This window comes from Microcaecilia unicolor, chromosome 4 (assembly GCF_901765095.1).
Source record: "Microcaecilia unicolor chromosome 4, aMicUni1.1, whole genome shotgun sequence".
Classification (NCBI taxonomy): Eukaryota; Metazoa; Chordata; class Amphibia; order Gymnophiona; family Siphonopidae; genus Microcaecilia; species Microcaecilia unicolor.
In genome coordinates this window covers 365805766-365831355 of record NC_044034.1, presented here as the reverse complement: position 1 = coordinate 365831355, position 25590 = coordinate 365805766, and positions in this window count along the sequence as shown.

Here is a 25590-nt window from a genome sequence, read left to right as displayed (position 1 = left end):
CGGTCCATCCAGTCTGCCCAACAAGATAAGCTCATATGTGCTACTTTTTGTGTATACCTTACCTTGATTTGTATCTGGCATTTTCAGGACACAGACCTTAGCAGTCTGCCCAGCACTAGCCCCGTCTCCCAACCACTAGCCCCGCCTCCCACCATCGGGGCTGGTGTGATAGTTTTGAGATGGGCAATGTTGGGCTAATCTTAATTGTTAAGTTTAATTATGAAAATCTAGGGGAAGAGGCTGGCAAGGGCATGAAAGATAATTGTAGGGTTGGGGGTGGTGGGGGGGGGGGGGGGGGAGGCTAAGGCTGACATGTCACCTAGGATATCTAATACCATTGTGCCGGCCCTTCTGTGTTTCGGTCATTACCTTTGCCCTGCAAAGTCTCAGTGTTCTGGGGAAAATTCTGCTGCTTGCTGAGTCCTGGAGGTCAAGAGAGCGTCATGTTTTCTGACCTCTCAGCTGTAAATTAGAAAGGCTTTGGCCTTGTGTTTCTTAGTAGAACAGGGTAACAAAAGGGAAGGGAGACAAAAACCACCCCAGTTTTCAAGACAACGGCGTGATGTGTTAGAATGGGCATTGCTACATTTATTCTGTAGTGGGTCTTTGTTTCCATCATCACCGTTGACAGATAATGCAGTGCAATTTGCATTTTGGATTTTTATACCCTGTTGTGCCAAGTTTCCTTCAGGGTCAGATCCAGAGGTCGCATGTGCTTACTGCATATAATAGTGAGAATAATACAGGTTACCCAGAAGGTTGATTGGACTAGCCAGATGCAAAAGTGAGTAGGAAAATGAGCCGGTCTGATTGCATGGAATGGGACCAGTGCTAAAATCGCATGTCAGTGGTAAAATAGCACATCTTAATAGTAGTCCATGTTGATAATTCCCCCCTGTCTTCTTTCCCAAGCTGAAGAGCCTAAGCGGGGGGAGATGGTTATTAACATGGGCTACCATTAAGATGGGTTATTTTACTGTTAATCCAGTTGTTGGTAACAAAGTCTCACTGCATAAAATGGGATCTGTGCTGAAAGAACACGAGTTAGTGGTAAAATAACATGTCTTAGCGGTACTCCGCATTGATAACTTCCTCCATTACATAAGTACATAAGTATTACCATACTGGGACAGACTGAAGGCCCATCAAGCCCAGAATCTTGTTTCCAACAGTGACCAAACCATTAGTTTCAGTCTATGGTAACCAGAGCTGATATTGTGATGTCATAATACCTCATTTAACCAATAAGAGCCAAGCTCATTAGTGATGTCACAATGGCTTGATTGTCCTATACTTGGCTCACTTTTAATACAAAATCTATACTACTAGTAAAAAAGCCCCGTTTCTGACACAAATGAAACGGGCGCTAGCAAGGTTTTCCTCGGAGTGTGTATGTTTGAGAGAGTGTATGTGAGAGTGACTGTGTGAGAGAGAGAGTGAATGTGCGAGTGTGTGTGAGAGAGAGAGAGAGTCTGGGTGCGAGTGTGTCTGTGAGAGAGAGAGTGAATGTGATACAGTGTGAGAGACAGGGTGTGAGAGTGAGAGAGAGAAAGACATTGACTGTGAGAGCGAGAGAGTGTGTGAGAGACAGAGTGTGTGTGTGACAGAGATACCTCCCCCCCATCTCTGGTGTCAGGCCCCCCCTCCTTCCCTCTCGCTGGTGTCAGGCCCCCCCCCTCTCTCTCTGGTGTCTGAGCGTTACTGTGCAGGACCATTGGAGCCGACTCTGTGGGTGCTGTGGGTGCTTGAGCACCCCCAATATTGAGAAAATTCCTTGTACGTGTCCAGGGAGGGGTCATTTCCATTGGGCTTAGCACCCCCAATAATTTTGAAAAGTTGGCTCCTATGTGCAGGACGCTGAGCTCTGGCTGTGCTTCAAGGAACTGACCAATCCTATTTAATAGAATGCACCTCCAACATTCTGAAGCCGAGAAACCCCGTGTGGTTGGTCACTTCTGCTTGTGACGAACCCGGAAGTACGTGATATCAATTCAGGAGATGGATACAGAGAGCAGGAATGCCTCAGCCATGCAGTCAGCTTCAGAATGTTGGAGGAACGTTTTATTATATAGGATAGGATAGGAGTGAAGTACAAAACACACTATAGAAAACACTTCACTATGACTGTGTTGGCGTTATGAACACAGTTATAGTGAAGTGTTTTCAATAGTTCAGGAACGAGGTCTCCCCTCCAGCTTATTTACTGACCCTAATCTCTACACATCCAAGCGGGCTGACTTGACAACTACACATCTTTAGCCAAGCTCTAAGAGCAATTGATACAGAGGCACCTCAGCTATTTTCAGTCTGGACTTTCAGTTGCCTCAGAAACACAATAGGCAGCTGTTGATGCCTTGTGAAGATGCCAGGCTCCGAAATCCCTTTCCCCAGTCCCACACCAAGGCTGGGTGAGTCACAGAAAGCGTGACAGGGTCGGTTGCAGAGCAGCTTTTTAATATGTTGACCAGGAAGGGGAATCTTGCAGTTGTGCCATCAGGAAATAAAGCCTTTCCCTAATTATATTTGGGTTTTTTTCCAAATTAAGGCACACGGCTGCTAGTGGCAGGTTATAAATAGGGAGGATCCCCACCTTGTTTCCAGTGATTCTTCAAAGTCACCCATCCCCGGGAGGATGAACAGTACAGATATCGGGACTGAATGCAGGTGTCCAGGAAACTGCCACACCTGCAGCAGTGTGATAACAGGACACATTCTCTGCAGGGGCCTTAGAGAAAAAACAGTCTCTCTACATCTGATATCCACCTCTAGTCTGTAAAATGTAAGCAACATGGTTAAATCATTGAGGTTCATGCTACAGTCAGCATCACTCCAAAACCATCCTCACCATTAAGAATAAATAAGATGGACCATCCTAGTATGAAGGAGTTAACCAGTCAGCCTTTCCTTCCACAAAGATAAAAGTATCAGTCCAGCAATATTTATATATTAAAACCACTCAAGTGCACTGCTCAGAAATAGTCCAAAAAAAATCTTTTTACGTATCTTTTAAATGCCGAAAAATTCAATCCATTGTACAAATTTCAAAACGCCATTTCAAAAAAAAAAAATACTAGGACTAGGGGGAATGCAATGAAGCTAACAATGTAGTAAATTTAAAACAAATTTTCTTCACTCAACGTGTAATTAAAGTCTGGAATTTGTTGCCAGAGAATGTGGTAAAGGCGGTTAGCTTAGCGGAGTTTAAAAAAAAGGTTTGGACGGCTTCCTAAAGGAAAAGTCCATAGACCGTTATTAAATGGACTTGGGAAAAATCCACTGTTTCTGGGATAAGCTGTATAAAATGTTTTGTACATTTTGGGATCTTGCTGGGTATTTGTGACCTGGATTGGCCACTGTTGGAAACAGGATGCTGGGCTTGATGGACCTTTGGTCTTTTTTTTTTATATTTGTACCCTGTGCTTTTCCACTCATGGCAGGCTCAATGTGGCTTACATGGGGCAATGGAGGATTAAGTGACTTGCACAGAGTCACAAGGAGCTGCCTGTGCCTGAAGTGGGACTTGAACTTAGTTCCTCAGGAGCAAAGTCCACCACCCTAACCACTAGGCCACAGGTTGCTTACAAGAACTGCTGCTGGTGACAGCTTGGAGGTAGATTGGGGAGGATGGGGTTTGAGAGACGGGCAGATGCCGAGCGGGTTGGGGGAGAGAGGGGCAGATGCCAGGTGGTGGGGAGAGAGATGATGATAACAGGGGCAGAGGGAAAGGTTTAAAAAAACTGTATGTATGTACAGGGTTGGGAAGGGCCCATCCAGGTTAACTCGTGGCCCACCCAAAATGGCAGGTCTGGCTACGCTCCTGCGCTGAATATTAGTGTTTAGCGCATAGTGGCTAACTGGCCATATTGCATGATATGACTGACTAGCTGCGAATATTCAGCGCTTTGCCGGCTAAGGTTAGCAGCCAAATTGGTCCTATCTTTGACCCCTGTAAACTGAACTGGCCAGCAGTGAATATTAACTTGACCGGTTACATTTAAGCCGGTCAAAAACCCCCAGATATTCAATGCCGGTCACTGGAAACAGTCCAGCATTAGATATACAGGCTCAGCACTAATTGCGGCACTTAGCCAGCCTGCCTCCTGTGGGCTGAATATCGGCCGGGTGGTCTTTTATCTGCCTTCATTTTTCTCAGTTTCTATAATGTACCTTGCCTCCGGTGGCTGTCGATGAGGAAGCTGCATTTCAGCTCAAACTGAAAAGAACGATAGCACTCAGAAGGCTTTAGAATGTGCCTCGGAGGTTCCTGCGTTTTACCGTCATTGAATTATTTGCATTTGGTTGCTGTTCTAGTTTCCCAGACTGTACAGATCAAGAAACACTCCTCTTACAAGGGAAATTGACGTCTTATAAACAACTATTATAGGAACGTGATAGGGCGTCGAGCCAGTCAGATTACTGGCTTGGCTGTGCCTTCTTAACTTTCTCTGCTAATTAAGGATCGCTGCAAGTGCCGTATCGGAGAGGATGAGTGACAAGACAGTAGAGTGTCCGTAAGTGGTTCTGTCAGCCCCAGCCAGAAATCGGTTGTGACTGTTATTCCAGACACCACGTCACTCATAGCGCCAGTCAGTTTATTTTAAAATATATCTCACTCTTCCATGGTTTGCAGCTTTGATAAACCTTAAATTGCTGAAAAGTGGGTGGTGGAAATGAGCACAGTGGGATATGCCCGTTTTTTTGCAGAGAAAAATACACGTGAAAAGTAATTTTTTAAGAAGGCACATGGGTGTGCATGAGTTGTGCCTTGATAAAACAGCCTACCTGAAAGTTCCTGCACAAAGTTACACGTCCTCTGAGGCAGGCGATTCAAAGGCCCCATTAATTGAAAGGTAGGTACCTGTGTGCACGACATGCTATTCGATAAGGTAGCGCCTTTGTGCCATAGCGCCGAACTGCAAGGGGAACGTACATATAGGCAGAGCCTGGGCGTGTCTCTCAGGTATGCACATACTGGCCAATATTCAGCCCACGCCGGTCAGTGTTTTTTTTTAAATGGTGACAGCTGTGGGCAGAATTAGATCCAGATTTGCAGTGCCAGGCCATGTCCAGGCATCGGCAATGAATATCTAGGCCTAATTGAATGGCTGAGGCCGCCAAAGCTTATATGGTTCCCAGACAATATTCAGCTACGGCCTGCATAAGACAGTTATTGATCAGGACCTGCATAAAAAAAAAAAATGTTGATTTCCCTCCAATCCCCCTTCTCCCCGATGAGGTCCATAGGCCCCCTCCTGTAGTATGATATATTGAATTTTTCTGAGTTATTAATTTTGCTGAAAACAGAAACAGATATATATATATATAAATGTTTTCCTATGTAACTTGCAAAGTATCGGAAAGCAGATCTGGCTCCACCTTTCCACTGAAGACCACTGATAGCCTGGAACAATAGGACTACTGAATGGCCAACAAAAGCAGGCTGGGTGGATACTGGAAAGTTAATCACCACCTTTCAGGGTCGGTATAGTGATAGCAATCAAAGAGACTGGATATATCAAAAGACAGACCATCTACCTGAAACTCCCAAACACTGACCCACCTAATCTTGTCAAGTATATTTGGGTGTGTATTACAGCACATGGTCAGCCAGGAACCCTTATGATATAGTTTAAACACGTGACCAGCTAAATCAACATTTCTATGTCTCCATCTGAAAACCAGAAAGAACCAATTTCAACCCAACATAAGACTTTCTCTAGGTTTCATTCCCAACAAATCTGCAAAAAGACTTCTTTTCCAGAAAGGATCCACCATCCAGCTACAAATACAAGATCTCCTTCATCACTCCAACCAGTAGCTTTCATCATAATTTCCTGTCTGGTGGGACCTGTTCGATGGAAGCCTACAAAGCCGGCACAGGCAGCAATAATTAAATCACTGCAGGTGTCGGAGACGCCTGTAAGGTACACCAGGGAGGGATGGGGTTCAGCGATGGGTGATCAGATGCCTGGACGCTGCAGAGGAGGAGAGATGTTGATGTGGGGTAGGTGAAAAAAAATCTATAATTTTTTTTAATGTCTCAGAAGGGGGGGGGGGCACTATGGAGTGCATGATGTCAGACTCACAGAAACAGAAGCCTGCGTTGCTGATCTGCAAGGGCAGGCTTCTACATGGAATGTTGCTAGTGGAATAGAAACATTCCATGTAGAATCTCAAATAGTAGCAACAGAATCTCAATAGTAGCAACATTCCATTTAGAGTCTCCAATAGTAGCAACATTCCATGTAGAATCTCAAATAGGGAAAGGAAACTGGGACTTGACATACTGCCTTTCTGAGGTTTTTGCAACTACATTCAAAGTGGTTTGCATATATTCAGGTACTTATTTTGTACCAGGGGCAATGGAGGGTTAGGTGACTTGCCCAGAGTCAGAAGAGGCTGCAGTGGGAATCAAACTCAGTTCCCCAGGATCAAAGTCCACTGCACTAACCACTAGGCTACTCTTCTTCCTCCCCTTATGTGGTTAAAGCCAATATTCAGGCAGCATAAGTACCGACTCTGCCCCCTGAACCGCCTACATCATAGCCAGTTTCAGCGAAGGCCAGTGGTCTTCATTGTTTTTGAAGCTGGGGCCACTTTGGATTCTAATGAGCTGAAAGAGAGCTGCCAAATATCTTGCCATGGGGGCCCATGACACTGCTGACCAGTGTGTGTCAATGATATCCATCCCCACCAGCCCCACCTCCATTGGGGAGTATCCTCATGGTTGTGAACATTTCGATACAGCCTAACTACCAGACAACGAAACTCAAGCCTGAACTAGATAAAACCCAACTCTCTGTACTTGACTGCCAAAGTCTACCCTACCACGAATGACACAACACCACTTGTATCTCTCACTCCGGAAATGGCGATCGCCATGACGGAACAATGTAAGCCACATTGAGCCTGCAAATAGGTGGGAAAATGTGGGATACAAAAGCAACAAATAAATTTCCAAGTGCATCCTCTTTTGTCTATTGAAAAATTGTCCTTCAAGTGTGCGGCTCTTCCCCCATCCACTTTCCCCTTTCTGGCCTGAGCCCGAGTAGAGAGACAGCGTAGCAGAACCTCCCCCCCCCCCCCCCCCCCCCACTAGAGTTACCATATTTGCAGAGACAAAAATAAAATGGTTGCTACCTTTGCTAAAGAAATATTTAATCGTAGCAAATATGTAAATAGCTTTTAGATAATGAACACACATCAAACAGCGACTGACTGCAGCAGTCAACAATAGTCTACTTTTCAAAGACTTCTGGATTTGCGTTTGACTGAGTCTGAGCCCAAGTGTACTTATCAGAAGAGGGGATATCCCTCAACAATTTTGGCTGGCTTCCGAGATATGTGTAAGTCTTTGCATGACATATACTTAAAGCTGTACAGCACAAACAAAATTCCTTTGACAGATTCAACCAGCAGGGAAACAGAGAGGAGATCAGCAATGCCCCTCTCTCTCTTTCTCTAGCGTCCCCATGTGTCCAGAGTGATTAATAGGCTAGAGATGGTTTCTCTTATTATGTGGGTAGGTGTGGTGGAGATGAAAACGGTAATGGAATTCAAACATGCGTGGGATAAACACAAAGGAATCCTGTGTAGAAGGAATGGATCCATGGAATCTTAGCGGAGATTGGGTGGCGATGCCGGTAATTGGGAAGTGAAACCGGTGCTGGGCAGACTTCTACGGTCTATGCCCTGATCGTGACTGAACAGATAGGGATGGGCTGGAGTGTAAATTTTAAGGGGCTTCGACGTTAGCTTCAGAACTTTTAGTACAAGAACAGTGCTGAGCAGACTTCTACGGTCTGTGCCCTGAGAATGGCAAGGACAAATCAAACTCTGGTATAAAGTATCACATACCGTGTAAAATGAGTTTATCTTGTTGGGCAGACTGGATGGACTGTACAGGTCTTTATCTGCCGTTATTTACTATGTTACTCTTTGGGGTTCTACATGGAATGTTGCTACTAATTGGGATTCCAGAATCTTCAGAACTTTTAGTACAAGAACAGTGCTGGGCAGACTTCTACGTACTGTGCCCTGACAATGGCAAGCACAAATCAAACTCGGGTATAAAGTATCACATACCTGTAAAATGAGTTTATCTTGTTGGGCAGACTGGATGGACCATTCAGGTCTTTATCTGCCGTCATTTACTATGTTACTATGTAAGAAGTCCAAAAACAGGACACATCTTCTTAAAAGAGTACATATGGTAACCCTATCCTCCGTCCCCTGAAAGACAATGGGGCCACCGTTGGTCCCTGGGCCTTGCCTTGAAGAACACTGGCTTAGGTGGTTAGAGGGGATATTCAGTATCCAGTTAAGGGCTGCTTGATATCCCTGGATAGCCCCACACAGATGATCTGACTAGGCAGGAGCTTTTCCTGCCTGGTTAACCCGTTTTGAATATTTACCCTGTTGTGTTTTACTTGTATGATTGCAGCCCCCTTACAAGAAACAGATTCCGAAAGCAACCCTTGATTTTACAGGCTGCCTCAGATTCTTCATCCCTTCTACCCATCACAGTACAGATTCATGAAGGCAGTCCCTAGAATCCAGTTAATACCTCAGAGTAGCAGAGCATTTTATCAAATTAGCTGCCCAAATGACTGATTTAGGTATGAGCAGCTGCCGCTGATTCCGTCGATTACAATGTCTGAATTTTAGATATGAAGGTGAGAGCAGATTGAGGGTAATGGCACTCTGACTCTTTACCAGTGATAGATACATGGAATTGGTAAGTGTGCATTGCATTGTAACAGCGTACATATGAATAAGAAAGAAGGTCATTTTCAAAAAACAAAAATACCTATCTTTTTTTTTTTTAAATACTGTTTTGAACGGGGTTTTGTGAGTTGGATGTTTTGGGTTTTTTTTTGTCCATTTTCAAACAAAAAATGTCCAAGTGCAAAACGCACAAAATCAAGCCATTGGAAGGTAGGAGGAGCCAGCAGTTTTAGTAGACTGGTCTCCGAGACATCCCAGGACAGCAATAGGGCACCCTAGAGGGCACTGCAGTGCACTTCATAAACTGCTCCCAGGTACACATCTCACCATTGCTCCCTTATCTTGTCTGCTGAGCCCCCCCCCCCCAACCCACTACCATAGCCCTTACAGGTGAAGGGGGCACCTATATATGGGTACATTGGGTTTCTGGTGAGTTTTGGAGGACTCACAGTTTCCTCCAGAAGTGTAACAGGTAGGGGGAGGTAAGAGGCGGGGTCCACCTGTCTGCAGTGCACTGCACCCAACTCTAGACTACTCCAGGGACCTGCATACAACATCTGAGGCTGGCAAGTAATGTTTTTAATCACATTTTATGGGGGTGGAAGGGGGTTAGTGACTACTGGGGGAGTAAGGGGAGGTCATCCCTGATTCCCTCCAGTGGTCATATGGTCATTTAGGGCATCTTTTTGTGCCTTCTTTGTTATAAAAACAGGTCTAGCTCAAAACAGTCCCTAATGGTTAGAGCACCTGTCTTAGTTTTAGTCCTGGATGGTTTTGCTTTGTTTCATTATGGCTGAAAAATGTCCAAGTGTTAGGAATGCCCAGATACTGCCCTTAACATGCCCCTGACACGCCCCCCTTGTGATCTGAAAACACTTCTGATGGACTTCACAGAAAAACATCTAAAAATTGGTTTTGAAAATACCAATTTGGATGTTTTTATGGGAAATTTATTTATTTATTACATTTGTACCCCGTGCTTTCCCACTCCAAGCAGGTTCAATGCGGTTTACATAGTAATAGAGATTACAGATTATTGATAGAGAAAAATAAGTCAAGTATAACAGAATAATGAGAGATAGGTAGGTAGAGGTGGGCAAGAGAGAAGGGAGGTAAGAGCAAGGGGTAGTGGAGGGCGAGGGGAAATGGGACATGGGATAAGCATAGGGAAATATGATGGGGGGATGTAATCTGGGTCATTGTCGTTGTTCCTGGATGTGTGTTGGGTAGATGGGTTCATAAAGTTAGCTTGGGTTATTTGGATAGGCTTGTTTGAATAGATGAGTTTTTAGTGATTTCCGTAAGGGTAGATGGTCACTGATTGATCGGACAGGTCTGGGTAGAGCATTCCAAAGTTGGCTGCCTAAGAAGGAGAAGTTAGATCCATAATAGGTTTTGTACTTGAGTCCTTTATAATTGGGGTAATGTAGGTTGAGGTAAGTTCGCAAACTATCAGACATGTTTCTGGTTGGAAGGTCAATCAGATTGAGCATATAGCCTGGAGATTCACCGTGGATAATCTTGTGGATTAATGTGTGGATCTTAAAGTTGATTCGTTCTCTAATAGGGAGCCAAATGCAGATTTATGCCACTTTTGGGACGTTTTTCTCTTTTGAAAATTAACTCCAGTGTTTTGTAAGTGCCTTTAGTTTTAAAGTGGGACTGTTAGATGTTTAGTAGAGCGGAAGGTTGGTGTTAAAGGAGGGGGGGGGGGGGGGCCTGTTTTCTGCATAGAGGGGGTAAGAAAGACTGATTGTCTACTAGTCCATTGACTGACCAGATTAATAACTGGTGTCTAAATTTACCAGCAAGCCAAGTAATCTCAACTCCAGAAGTCTTGGATATCCGCAGTTACCGTAGCTGTCTTAAAAAAAGGTCAGGACAAGTTACTGGAGGAAAAGTCTAATCTGCTATTAAGATAAACTGGGGGGGAACCCACATGGAATTTGTCTAGTTTTGCGGATCCTGCCAGATACTTGTGACCTGGATTGACCACTGCTGGAAACAAGTTACTGGGCTTGATGGACCTTTGGTTTGACCCAGAATGGCCGTTGTTATGTTCTTAGGGTCATTAAAAAAGGGAAGTCATCTTAAGAAACTGCACAGATACAGGTACTAGGGAAATTCGATAGGAGCAAAGAACATCCCCTCTCTCCTAGGGAAGGTTTGGAGATAAGGGAGATCAAAGGGACTCCAGGAATTATATTTTGGGACTGATTGTTTTGTTGGTAGTAGGTTGTGATTTTGGAGCCAGTACTTTTATTTCTTTATCTATTTAAAACAATTTAATCATCCCAATTATCTATATAATCTAAGTGAGTTCAAATACATAAAATTCAAAACAAGCAATAAAATATGATTATATATCAAATACTTTTTAAATAAATTTTGTTGAAACTACAATACCTCCATCAGACTATCTTTAAATCAAGGGATCCGGGTTCAATTCCTAGTTCACATTCTCTGTTCTCAGACTAGCTGAATGCAGTTCACAGTGCCTCAGTGGAAGGTAAGCTCAGTCACTGCTCAGTGCTGGCATCTACTGGCCAGACCCAGGATGCACACATACCATGATTGGTGGTCCCTGGCCAATCGTTATTGCTGTGGTGGGTAAGTTCTGTTGAGCACTACTACTACTACTACTATTTAACATTTCTAAAGCGCTACTAGGGTTACGCAGCGCTGTACAATTTAACAAAGAAAGACAGTCCCTGCTCAATGAGCTTACAATCTAAAGGACAAATATACAGTTAGTTAAGTAGGGGTCATTAAATTGGGGTAGTCTAGGTTACTTGAAGGTATAGAGGTTAGGTGCCAAAAGCAACATTGAAGAGGTGGGCTTTGAGTAAGGCTTTGAAGATGGGTAGGGAGGGGGCTTGGCGCAGGGGCTCAGGAAGTCTATTCCAGGCATAGGGTGAGGCGAGGCAGAATGGGCGGAGTCTGGAGTTGAAGAGCAGGGACTGTCTCTTTATGTTCAAGTGTACAGCGCTGCATATGTCTAGTAGCGCTATAGAAATGATAAGTAGTAGTAGTAGTCTTTGGGATTCTGGAACCTCGATACTCTTTAGGATTCTGCACAGAATCTTGCTACTCTTTGGGATTCCGCCCGGAATCTTGCTACTCTTTGGGATTCCGGAATCTTGCTACACTTTGTCCTTATCCCTTATTTGTCCTGTTTATCTGTCCTAATTAGTTTGTAAGCTCTGTCGAGCAGGGACTGTCTCTTCATGTTCAAGTGTACAGCGCTGCGTACGTCTAGTAGCGCTATAGAAATGATAAGTAGTAGTAGTAGGATTAGGCATGAGCTCAAAAAGGGGGGAGGGGGGAAAGCCTGGCTAGTAATGAATGGAGGCTCATGGGGCCACATCCGAAGAGAGGTCAGGTCCAATTGAACTGGAAGGCCAAAGGAGCGGGAGAAAACTACTGGGCTTAAACAAACACATACAACAGAGCGGAGATATTTATAAAGGTGGGGAAACAGGTTTATATGTTTTGGTTACTACTGTGTGTTTTCTTTGTTTTCCTTTGCTAATTGCTGTTTGACTTGGCTTATGTTTGACACAATTATTCATGCTTCTTCTGTTCACTTCAGGTACTTTCGGGTTAGCTGCTGTGCACCTGCTAAACAGCTGTCATCGGAAGGACTGGATAATGTTACGGGCCTATAGGATTGGCACTTCCTTTGCTTCAGTGTACAATTTTGGTTAGTATGGGGGTCAATATTCAAAGTGATTTAAAAGGCCAGAAATGCTCCTGGCCATTTAAATTGTTTGTCCAGTGCTAGCCAGGTGTATTGAGGGGCACTATAGGTGAAAACAAGAAAATGGGAATACACACAACCAACCCAAAATATAAAATATAGAAAGGGAAATGGGACTTGATATACTGCCTTTCTGAGGTTGTTGTTTTTTTTTTGCAACTACTTTCAAAGTGGTTTATGTATATTCAGGTACTTATTTTTTTTTACCAGGGGCAATGGAGGGTTAAGTGACTTGCCCAGAGTCACAAGGAGCTGCAGTGGGAATTGAACCCAGTTCCCCAGAATCAGAGTCTGCTGCACTAACCACTAGGCTACTCCTCCACTAGCACCATTCCATGTAGAAGCCTACCCTTGCAGATCAGCAATGCGGCCGCGCAGGCTTCTGTTTCTGTGAAGTCTGACGTCCTGCACATACTGTGCAGGACGTCAGACTCACAAAAACAGAAGCCTGCGTGGCTGATCTGCAAGGGCAGGCTTCTACGTGGAATGTTGCTAGTGGAATAGCAACATTAACATTCCATGTAGAATCTCAAATAGTAGCAACAGAATCTCCAATAGTAGCAACATTGCATGTAGAATCTCAAATAGGGAATGGGAAATGGGACTTGATATACCACCTTTCTGGGGTTTCTGCAACTACATTCAAAGCGGTTTACATATATTCAGGTACTTATTTTGTACCAGGGGCAATGGAGGGTTAAGTGACTTGCCCAGAGTCACAAGGAGCTGCAGTGGGAATTGAACTCAGTTCCCCAGGATCAAAGTCCACTGCACTGCACTGACCACTAGGCTACTCCTCCACTCCATTCCACAACAAGGTGATGACAAAACAACACCAGTATTCAAACAAATACAAAGAAACTTAGGAGATACCGCATCAGAATAAAGAATGGCGGGGCATGAGACCTCTTACAGTACACAGCTGTTTCAAGTCCGCGCCTCACCACCGGTTATCAAATCATTTGCAGAAACTCCTCGGTCCTTAGTAATTTCTTTATATAACTAAAAAGTTTTCATTTATTGAAATTTAATTCATCTCCACAAATCTTCACAATATAACTCAAAAGATTTTTCTTAAAAAATATGGCCACCTAACTTGAATTCAACAAAATCCAACTCTGGGAAAAAAAATCCACACCCGATGCTCAAACAGGAGCGTTTCGGCATCTGCCTGCTTCCGGGGTAGTCAGAACTCTACTCGGCAATGACGTCTTGCGTCAAAGGCAAACACCACTGAAAATGCCTTTTTCTATCGGGGGCCACATTTAATATTTTGTAACATTTGGAGGACCAAAACATGCACCATCATATTTTGCCACGTTTCGTGAAATAGTGGTAAAATATAAAGGTGCATTGTCCCCTCCCCAGCCTTCATCCAGTCTCTGTCTCTCATGTACCTCTCCCCCCCCCCCCCCCTCCACACCAAGCCTTCACCCAACCCCTTTCCCCTTACCTGGCTTCAGCTGCAGAAGAAGCAGTGAGATTCCTGCTTTTCCACCGCGACACGGCTCTCTGTAAGCTTGAGCCACGTGGTGCTGGAAGACTTGCAAGATTGAAACTGCAAGACTGATACCACATGGCTCAGACTTACAGAGAGACTAGTAATGTGAGGAAGCAGGAATCCCGCTATAAGAGCTACAAGAATTGCCAAGCTTCTAAGGGCCATAAAAAAAGCACTTTGTGAGCTGGATTTTGGCCCGTGGGCCGTAGGTTGGTCAAGCCTGATCTAAGACGAAACAAGCTATTTTGTGGGCCTTCAGGGGTTACAGTCAGCACTTACTGGGTTAAGTACCAATATTTAGCTCTTAGCTGGCTAGGATAACCTGCATAGAACACAGTCCTATCTTTATGTGATTCATCTTAGCCGATTAAAAGCTGAATATCGCACTTAACTGACTAGGCTTTACGCAGCCGCGTATCCCTGGATATTCAATGCCGATGCTTCAACATGGCCCAGCATTGAATATCTGGGACTAAATCTGGCAGTGTTGGGGCACAGTCTTTCTCTGGTGTTTGGGGGCAGCCTTTATAGAATCCAGTGGTGATTGCCCTAGGGCAGAGTCAACTTTGAATGAGCCAAGGATACAGCTGGGTATTTGTGGCCACAAGATGTGTAAATGGAGTGAGAATGACTGGAGGGCAAGAGGTGTGAGTGGGGATGCTGGAAGGGGCACAACCAGCAAGCCACTGATTGCTGCCAGCTGAATATTATTACCCCTATTGTGATTATATATCTATTTGGATTAGCTCACAACTTTTCAGTAGTAGCTCAAGGTGAGTTACATTTAGGTACTCTGGATATTTCCTTGTCCCTGGAGGGCTCACAATCTAGTAAGTTTGTATCTGAGGCGATGGAGGGTTAAGTGACTTGCCCAAGATCACAAGGAGCAGTAATGGGACTTTAACCAGGCACCTCTGGATGTCAAGACAGGTGCTCTAACCGTTAGGGACTGTCTCTTTGTATCAGGTGTTCAGCGCTGCGTGTGTGCGTGCGTCTGGTAGCGCTATACAAATGCTAATAATAATAATAGGCCCCCTGTCCACTCCATTCTATGGGTTGTATTTTAATGGCTATGCTGTTCACAGCTTTGTAGTCTCTGGGGAGAAGAAGCACTTAAGTCAGATAGATGAAAGCATAAATCAGTAAATCAATAAATACCGACCTAAAATGCACAAACTTTGCACTCATACCCTCCCCCTCCCATTCCTTAATCTATCTACTACCCTTTCCCCCAGGCTGTCTACAAAGTTGCCTTTTATCCATTCCTGCCAAGGTGTGAACCATGACAAGTTGTTTGTAGATGTTCTCAGGTTAGGTGGGGCTTCAGAGTCTCTGCAGATTTGAATACAGCAATGATCGATACATGTCATCTGTGTCAAAAATACTCTTATACAAGAACTTTCCTGGCTTTAAACCCTTGAAGTGCTCAGTGTCGTAGGCAAAGCATAGTGTAGCTTGAACAGCCAGCATAAACCATCCCCAAGTAGAAGCTTTACCACCAGATCTAAAGTATCTATCCTCCTACTTCTCCTTCAGGAAGGACTTGAAGACTTATCTGTTTGACAAATAGGTATTATATCAACAGTTTCAGACCACCCGTGAAACTGATTTCTTCTTCCTATTTCATTCCTCGAGATGTCTCTTCACTCTATATGAAGAGCTTCACTTTCCTTATTATAAACCGCTATGAATCCTTTATGGAAAATGAGGGGGGGATATAAGACTCCAATAGAATAGAACAGTAGACTCTCACTTCTTAAGCAATTCTTCTTTATTGTAGCACTCAGAATAAACGAAGAACATGCAACTTACAGTTCAGTTGCTTAGAAGAGAATTGTTGCCTTCTGCACACAGAGTCTGTATCAAGCCACCTCAGAGGCAAAGAGATGGCCAGAACCTCAGCCCAGCTGAGAGCAAAAGCTGTAACACTCAAAGGAGAATAAGGGGGTGAAACTCAGGGAAAAATAAATGGGAATGACTTGGAGAGATGGTGAAAAATCTTGATAGAATTACAGTAGATTAAGGAGGGTTCAGCCCCAAGAACAGCTGCTGATCAGGCATGCAAGGAAAACTGAACTCTCTCACATAGCCCATGGGGCAGAGAGGGAGAGCTGACCCTAGCTCAGAGCTAACAGTAAATTGGGAAAGCTCACAAGGAGTCAATCACAGGAACTGCAAACTATAGGAAAAAGAGTCCTAATGCACAGTGCTATCTATTACACAAACAATGCAATTAAATACAGATAATACTCATATTAAATATACATCACAATATACCCTTCCTCCATGAATATGGAGGCAAAACACTTAGGGCTCCTTTTACTAAGTGGTGGTACCATAGGCTACAGCAGCATCCCAGAATACTTCCCACCTCAAGTGCGCCATCATTTCCGATCCTACAAACATTTATTTATTTTTGTAGCGCCAAAGTGGACCCGCAGTAATCGGGCAGTGCTGCGCACTGCCTGGTTACCGCTGGGTTAACGCGGGACCCCTTACCGCCACCTCAGTGGGTGGTGTTAAGGGCTCCCCCCCCCCGAAATGGTCACACGTCAAGTGCTTTACGTGCTGCATGGCCATTTCCTGCAGGAAGGCGAGACTTCCCTTTTACCAGCTGTGGTAAAAGGGGGACTCGGCACATGTAAAAAACACCAGTGCCGGCCCCCCGTTTTGCCGCAGCTTGGTAAAAAGGGGCCCTCAGTTTGTTGTGATAAAAGTCAAACCTCTGAAGCTCAAATGTGTCAAGGGTAGTGAAAGCAGGTTCTTGGGTTGCTGGAAGGTGAATTTAGGTTTTTAGACTCCCTGGAAGCTGAGGTTAATCTCAGGGGCTTACAAAGACATTTTAAAAGCTTCATAATTGACAAAAGAATTCTATATGATAAATCAAGCATGTTGTTCTAAGAACAGATAGCAATTTTCAAGGTCATCTCGGAGGGGGGGGGAAGGTGAAAAATATTTGCTTTTGAAGGGGGGAGGATAACTACTCTGAAGGAGAGAAGAGGTAGAAAGGGGGGTAGGGATAAAGGTAAGGGGTTAATGTGTTTAGACGAGGTGAAAGCTCCCTTGAAGGGTCAGGAGTGAAATTGTTAATCACCAGCTGAAAGGAGGAACAGGGAAGCAGAGGTGGGATGACAGTAATGAGGATGAGATTTTCTTAGGGAGAATGTGGGCAGCTGAATAGGAGGAAGAAAACATTGAAACTCAAGGACGGTGGACAAGAGGAACTGGCCAGGGAGATGGACAATGTAGAGAAGGGAAACAATGAATTTATTTATTTTTATTTTATACACTTGTACCCTGTGGTTTCCCACTCATGGCAGGCTCAATGCGGCTTACATGGGGCAATAGAGGGTTAAGTGACTTGCCCAGAGTCACAAGGAGCTGCCTGTGCCTGAAGTGGGAATCGAACTCAGTTCCTCAGGACCAAAGTCCACCACCCTAACCACTTGGGAATAAGATTTGGGAGGGTACATGTCAGGAAGAAGATGCAGAGTGGAGGCTTAGGAAGCGAAGTCAAAAATGCTGCTGACCCAGGGGCGTAGCCAGACCTCGAGGTGGGAGGCAGCCAGAACCCAACGTGTGTGTGTGGGGGGGACGGGACACATTTTGGTCTGCCGCCTCACTGCCACGCCTCCACCGCCTTGCCGCCCTGCCACTCCCCATCCACTGCTGCCGCTGTACATCTTGGCTGAAGCACCACCGCCGCAAATACCTTGGCTGGTGGGGCTCCCCAACCCCCACTAGCTGAAACCTTCATCCAGCTCTGGTATCTGGCGTGACGCCACCGCCACATTGCCTGCCCCAGTCTCTCTTTCCCCTCACGTCCAGCATGCTCCTTTCAGTGAAACTGAGCATGCTCAGTTTCACTAAAAGGAGCGTGCCGGACATGAGGGGAAGAAAGAGCAGGGCAGGCAATGCGGTGGCGCCGGAGACCAGCACTGGACAAAGGCTTCAGCTGGCGGGGGTGGGGGACCCCCGCCAGCCAAATGAGGAGCCCAGAGCAAATGTGGGAGGGGGGCCAGGCCCCCGTGGCCCCACGTAGCTATGCCACTGCTGAGATAACTGGATTAGATTTTTGGCAATGAAGTTGGCGTGGTCTTGTGGCTCGTTGATCAAAGCCAAATCCAGTTGGCTTGTGGTGAACTCTATAAGATCATTAGTATGCTTTGGATTTGTTGAGGCACCTTAGCACTCTGTACTCTACACAGTGGCGTTCCTAAGTCGGCTGCCACCCAGGGTGGATCGCCGCTGTGCACCCCCCCCCCGGTGCAATGACACCCCCTGGCACAATGACACCCCCCGGCGCATCAAGCCCCCCCCGGGTGCATTCTTGGCTGCTGGAGGCTTCAGAGAGCAGCCGCGCGCCTGTCGGTTCCACTGGCTCCCTGCTCCCTCTGCCCCGAAACAGGAAGTAACCTGTTCCGGGGCAGAAGGAACAGGGAACCAGCGGAGCCAACAGGCGCGCGGCTGCTCTCCGCACCCTCCAGCAGCATGCACCCGGGTCGGACCGCCCCCACCACCCCGCCCTTGCTATGCCACTGACTCTACACATTTACACCAGCAAGTTAACATGTATACAAGCAGTTTGCATGCATTAAAAGCTTGTAACACGTGTGTAAAAAAAAATGAATGTGCGAAATGAACTGAAAAACCACTCAATAATTGGAGAAAGTTTTTAGAAAAAATCTTCTGGTACTGCTCATCCCATATCCTCTGGTGTCCACAACCGAAGTTGCTAGAAGTAAGCTGATGTGTCTTGATTTGACAGCCACCAGTCCGGGAGTCCCTTTCCTTTGACTTTTGAACACTGATTTGATGGTGGACTGCTGCTATTATTAAATATAATAAAGGTGTCTTACAGATTTGGGAAGTTTTATTTTAATTTCTTATATACTATCTGCAAGCCCAAAGGATATCACGGCAGTATACATTCAGGTCGAGTGGGTATTTCCACCCCCAGAACACCATTTCCGGTGCTACAGAAAATCAGGTCTGACTTTCTAGCAGGGGTTACCCGGTGGTAATCGGCCAGCGCTGGTGCACTGCCTGGTTAATGCCGGATTAGCAGAGGAGCCCTTACTGCCACCTCAATGGGTGGTGATAAATGCTCCTCCACAAAATGGCTGCTTGGCAAGTGTGAACTACAGAGAATGTAGTAAAAGCAGTTAGCTTAGCAGGGTTTAAAAAAGGTTTGGATAGCTTCCTAAAAGAAAAGTCCATAAGCCGTTATTAAAATGGACTTGGGGAAAATCCACTGCTTATTGTACTGTTTTGGGATCTAGCCAGGTACTTGTAACCTGGATTGGCTACTGTTGGAAGCAGGATGCTGGGCTTGATGGACCTTTGGTCTGTCCCAGTATGGCAATACTTATGTACTTTTTTTGGCCTTTGCACACGCTGCAGGCAAAGGGGCCCTGACACATGGCTACTGCCACTAGGGCAGGGTCCCCTTTTACCACAGCTTATTAAAAGGGCCCATAAGTAACTTGCCCAAGATCACAAGGGGCTGTGGTGGGATTTGAACTGGGCTCTCCCAGTTGTCAACCTGCTGCACTAACCATTAGGCTACTCCTTAATATGCGTATGTGTTGCCAAAGTAGTACACAGAGTTCTCTGTATCTTTCTGTTCTCCCTCTCTGGCACATTACATACAGAAGAAAAATGACCAACCTTGCCAGGGTCAATTTCTTCCTCAAGGCAGTTACTAAATCCAAATAATACATTCCCATAAGAACGTAAGTGTTGCCAATCAGGGACAGACCAGAGGTCCCTCCAGCCCAGCATCCTGTTTCCAATAGTGACCAATCAAGTCACAAGAACCTGGCAAGATCCCAAGAGAGTAAAACAGATTTTTATGCTGCTTATCCTAGAAATAAGCAGTGGATTTCCCCCAGTCCATCTTAATAATGGCTTATGGATTTAATTATCCAATCCTTTTTTTAAAATCCTGATAAGCTAACTGCTTGTACTACAATCTCTGGCAATAAATTCCAGAGTTTAATTACACATTGAGTAAAGGAATGTTTTCTCCGGTTTGTTTTAAATTTACTACTTAGTGGCTTCAATGTGTGCCCCCGTAGTCCTAGTATTTTTGGAAGAGTAAACAAACGATTTACGTCTACCCGTTCCACTACACTCATTATTTTATAGACCTCTATCATATCTCCCCTCAGCCGTCTTTTCTCCAAGCTGAAGAGCCCTAGCTGCTTCAGCCTTTCCTCATAAGGAAGTTGTCCCATCCTTTTTACAATTTTTGTCGCCCTTCTCTGCACCTTTTCTAATTCTGCTGTATCTTTTTTGAGGTGCATCGACCAGAGTTGCACACAGTATTTGAGGTGTGGCTACACCATGGAGTAATTCAAAAGCATTAAAACATTCTCATTGCTGTTTTCCAGTCCTTTCTTAATAATTCCTAACATTCTATTTGCTTTCTTAGCCGCTGCAGCGCACTGAGCAGAGGGTTTTAAAGTCTCATCAACAATGACACCTAGATTCCTTTCCTGGGCGGTGACTCCTAATGTGGAACCTTGCATTACATAGCTATAGTTTGGGATGCTCTTTCCCACATGTATCACTTTGCACTTGCTCACATTAAATGTCATCTGCCATCTGGATGCCCAGTCTCCCAGTCTTGTAAGGTCCTGTTGCAAATTTTCACAATCCTGTTGCAAATTAACAACGTTGAATAACTTTGTGTCATCAGCAAATTTAATTACCTCACTAGTTACTCCCATCTCTAGGTCATTTATAAATATGTTAAAAAGCAGCGGTCCCAGCACAGAGCCCTGGGGAACCCCACTAACTACCCTTCTCCATTGAGAATACTGACCATTTAACTCTGTTTTCTATCTTTTAACCAGTTGTTAATCCACAATAGGACATTACCTCCACAACTTTCTAATTTCCTCTGTAGTCTTTCATGAGGTACTTTGTCAAACACCTTTTGAAAATCCAAATACATAATGGAGTGGAGGAGTGGCCTAGTGGTTAAAGCACCAGTCTTGACATCCAGAGGTGGTTGTTTCAAATCTCACTGCTTCTCCTTGTGATCTTGGGCAAGACTCTTAACCCTCCGTTGCCTCAGGTACAGATTGTGAGCCTTCCTGGGACAGAGAAATGCCTAGAGTACCTGAATGTAACTCACCTTGAGCTACTACTGAAAGGTGTAAGCAAAATCCAAATAAATAATATCAACCAGCTCACATTTATTCACTTCTTTAAAGAAATGTAGTAGATTGGTGAGGCAAGATATCACTTAACTAAATCCATGTTGGCTTTGTCTCATTTAATCCATGCTTATGTATATGCTCTGTAATTTTGTTCTTTATAATAATCTCTACATTTTACCCAGCACCGACATCAGGCTCACCAATCTATAATTTCCCAAATCATCTCTGGAACACTTTATAAAATTGGCATTACATTGGCCACCCTCCACTCTCCCAATACCATGCTCATTTTTCAATTCCATCAGTATTCTGGGATGTATACCATCTGGTCCAGGTGATTTGCCACTCTTCAAGGTTTACAGAGATTTGTTCCAGTTTCTTTCAGTTATCAGCACTGAATACCATTTCTGGCACTGATATCTCTCCCACGTCTTCCTCGGTGAAGACCAAAGCAAAGAATTCATTTAATCTCTCCACTATGGCATTGTCTTCCTTGAGTTCTCCTTTTAACCCTCAGTCATCTAGCAGTCCAACTCATTCTTTTGCCAGCTTCTTGCCTCTAATATACCTAAGAAAGTTTTTACTATGTGTTTTTGCCTGCTACACAGTCTTCTTTTCAAAGTCTTTCTGCTTTCCTTATCAGCGATTTGCATTTGACTTATTTATTTATTACATTTTTACCCCACGCTTTCCCGCACATGGCAGGCTTAATGCGGCTTACATCATAACAATATAAAGAATAACAAAGCTGTAAGGAATTAAGTGTTAGGAGGTAGGTGTGAGGAAGATGGAAGGAATAGATAAGGGAAAGTAATAGGATAATAGGAGACATGGTCAGTGTATAAACAGTCGTCGGTAAGAATCATGTGGGCAGGCTTTAGTTAAGTTGAATCGTTATGGCAGGCTTTCTTGAAGAGATGGGCCTTAGGCCGTTGATTGTTCGGATGGATCTTGGTAGAGCGTTCCAAAGCTGGCTACCCAAAAAGGAAAAATTGGATGCGTAGAAGGATTTGTACTTAATACCTTTACAGTTGGGAAGGTGTAGATTAAGGTAAGTACGGGAAGACGTCGAACTGTTTCTGTTTGGGAGGTCGATGGCCATTCCTTATGCTGTTTCCTATTTTTTTCAGTTGGATCCTTCTTCCATTTTCTGAAGGATTTTCTTTTAGCTCTAATAGCTTCCTTCACCTCACTTTTTAATCCTGCCAGCTGTCAATTGGCCTTCCATCTTCTTTTCTAATACATGGAATATATCTGCTCTGGGCTTCCAGGATGGTATTTCTGAATAGCATTCATACCTGATGTAAATGTCTGACCTTTGCAGCTGCTCCTCTATGGGTTTTTTTAAACCGTTCTTCTCATTTTATCATAGTCTCCTTTTTGAAAGTTAAATACTAACATATTGGATTTCCTGTGTGTACTTATGCCAGAGCTTATATCAAATCCGATCATGTTATGATCACGGTTGTCAAGTGGCCCCAGCACCATTACCTCCTGTACCAGATTTTTATTTATTTATTTATTTATTGCATTTGTATCCCACATTTTCCCACCTATTTGCAGGCTCAATGTGGCTTACAGAGTTTTGTTATGACCTAGTCATTCCAGGATATCAGATACATGTTAGCAATATACAGAGATTAAGAAAGGGAAGAGAGAAGGAAGGTGTTGGGCAGGATAGTATAGATGGTGGATTTTAATAACTGGGTGGGTTGGTGAGGTAGTTTTGTAAGGCTATGGGTTCTCTTTGTAGGCCTTATTGAAGAGATGTGTCTTCAAAGATTTGCGAAAGTTAGTTATTTCGTTAATGGTTCTCAGGGCTGTAGGTAATGCATTCCAGAACTGCGTGCTAATGTAAGAGAAGGTGGTGGCGTGTATCAGCTTGTATTTTAGTCCTTTACAGCTGGGGAAGTGCAGATTGAGAAATTTGTGGGCTGATCTTATGGCGTTTCTGGGAGGCAGGTCCACGAGGTTTAGCATGCAGATTGGGGCGTCTGCGTGAATGATTTTCTGTACAATCGTGCAGATCATGCGCTCTGCATAGGACTAGTTTTAGAATTGTTCTCCCTCCTGTTGGTTCCTGAACCAGCTGCTCCATAAAGCAGTCCTTGATCTTGTCAAGGAATTTTACCTCCCTAGCGTGCCCTGATGTTACATTTACCCAGTCAATATCAGGGTAATTGAAATCACCCATTATTATTGTGTTGCCCGGTTTGTTAGCCTCCTTAATTTCTGATAACATTTCTGCATCTGTCTGTTCATCCCAGCCAGGTGGATAATAGTACACTCCTGTCACTAACCTTTCCCCCTTTAGTACATAAGTACATAAGTAATGCCACACTGGGAAAAGACCAAGGGTCCATCGAGCCCAGCATCCTGTCCACGACAGCGGCCAATCCAGGCCAAGGGCACCTGGCAAGCTTCCCAAACGTACAAACATTCTATGCATGTTATTCCTGGAATTGTGGATTTTTCCCAAGTCCATTTAGTAGTGGTTTATGGACTTGTCCTTTATGAAACCGTCTAACCCCTTTTAAAATTCTGCTAAGCTAACCGCCTTTACCACGTTCCCCGGCAACGAATTCCAGAGTTTAATTATGCGTTGGGTGAAGAAAAATTTTCTACGATTTGTTTTACACATGGAATTTCTATCCATAGGGAATCCAAGACGTATTTCATGTCCTGCAGAATTTTTAGTCTATTTGATTCAAGGCTCTCCTTAACGTATAATGCTACCCCTCCACCAATTCGATCTACCCTATCACTGCAATATAATTTGCACCCTGGTGTGACAGCGTCCTATTGGAGACTGTTTTTAGATGAACCTCTTTGGTAACATAGGGGCCATTTTACTAAAGCTTAGTGGGATCCTTTTAGAAAGGCACGTAATGGCCTACGCAGGTCCAGCGTGCACCAAATTGCCTTTACCACCTGGCTTCCATGTGCCCTGGGTGGTAATTCTGAATTTGGCTTGTGCCAAAAAAACGTGGTAGAAAAAAAATTTGTTATTCTCTACCATGTGGTGCTTACCCGGTGGTAAATGCCAGTGGGCGTGCGCTACATGCCTGCCACGAAGGTAGCACGTGAGACTTTACTGAAAATGGAGACATGCTGGTTTTTATTTTGCCACACATCCATTTTCCAGCCCCCTAAAAAAAGGCCCTTTTTCCAGGACATGGTAAAAACTGGCCTGGCGCGGCCCAAAACTCGAGCTCACACCAGGGGCGAAGCTATGTGGGGCCCCCGTAGATTTGGCCCTGGACCCCCCCTGCCGATGACCTGCTTGACCCCCCCCCTCCCGCCGCCGCCACTATCGTCATCGCTGCCATCTGGTACCTTTGCTGGCGGGGTCCCCAACCCCCGCCAGCCGAGGTCATCTTCCGGCGCAAGGCTTCATTCTGTTTCTGTGAGTCTGACGTCCTGCACGTTGTCCCCCGCCAGCAAAGGTAGGCGACGGTGGGGGAGGGTTGGCGGCAGGAGGGGGGTCGAGAGTGTCGTCAGCGGGGGGGGGATCAAAGTTGTTGGTGGTGGCGGGTCAAAAATGGTCGGGGGGTGGGGGGGTTGGCGGCGCCAGGGGGGGCTAAAATGTGCCCCTCACCTCGGGGTCTGGACCCCCCATCCACCGAAGTCTGGCTATGCCCCTGGCTCACACTGCCGCAGGCTGTTTTTTTGTGCGTGCCCTATTTTATACCTATGGACCACGTGACACTTAGCTAATGTCCATTAGAACACGCTAAACTTTCCCTATAGCCAGGCCAAAAGTGCATCCAGAGTGAAGATGCAAACCAGGTGATGTAGGTTTTTACCACTGTTGCTACTATTTGAGATTCTACCTGGAATGTTGCTATTCCACTAGCAAGATCCCATGTAGAAGTCGGCCCTTGCAGATCACCAATGTGGCCGCGCAGGCTTCTTTGTGAGTCTGACGTCCTGCACATATGTGCAGGACGTCACAGAAACAGACCTGCGTGGCCGCGTTGCTGATCTGCAAGGGCAGGCTTCTACATGGAATGTTGCTAGTGGAATAGCAACATTCCATTTAGAATCTCAAACAGTAGCAACAGAATCTCAATAGTAGCAACATTCCATATAGAATCTCAAATAGGTTCAACATTTCATCTAGAATCTGAAATAGGGAAAGGGAAATGGGACTTGATATACCACCTTTCTGAGGTTTTTGCAACTACATTCAAAGCGGTTTACATTGAGCCTGCCATGAGTGGGAAAGCGCGGGGTACAAATGTAACAAAAATAAAAAAAAATGGTCAGGTACTTATTTTGTACCGGGGGCAATAGAGGGTTAAGTGACTTGCCCAGAGTCATAGGAGCTGTAGTGGGAATTGAACTCAGTTCCCCAGGATCAAGGTCTACTGCACTAACCACTAGGCTACTCCTCCAACTGAAGGGCAATTCTCTAACTCAGTGGCCACATT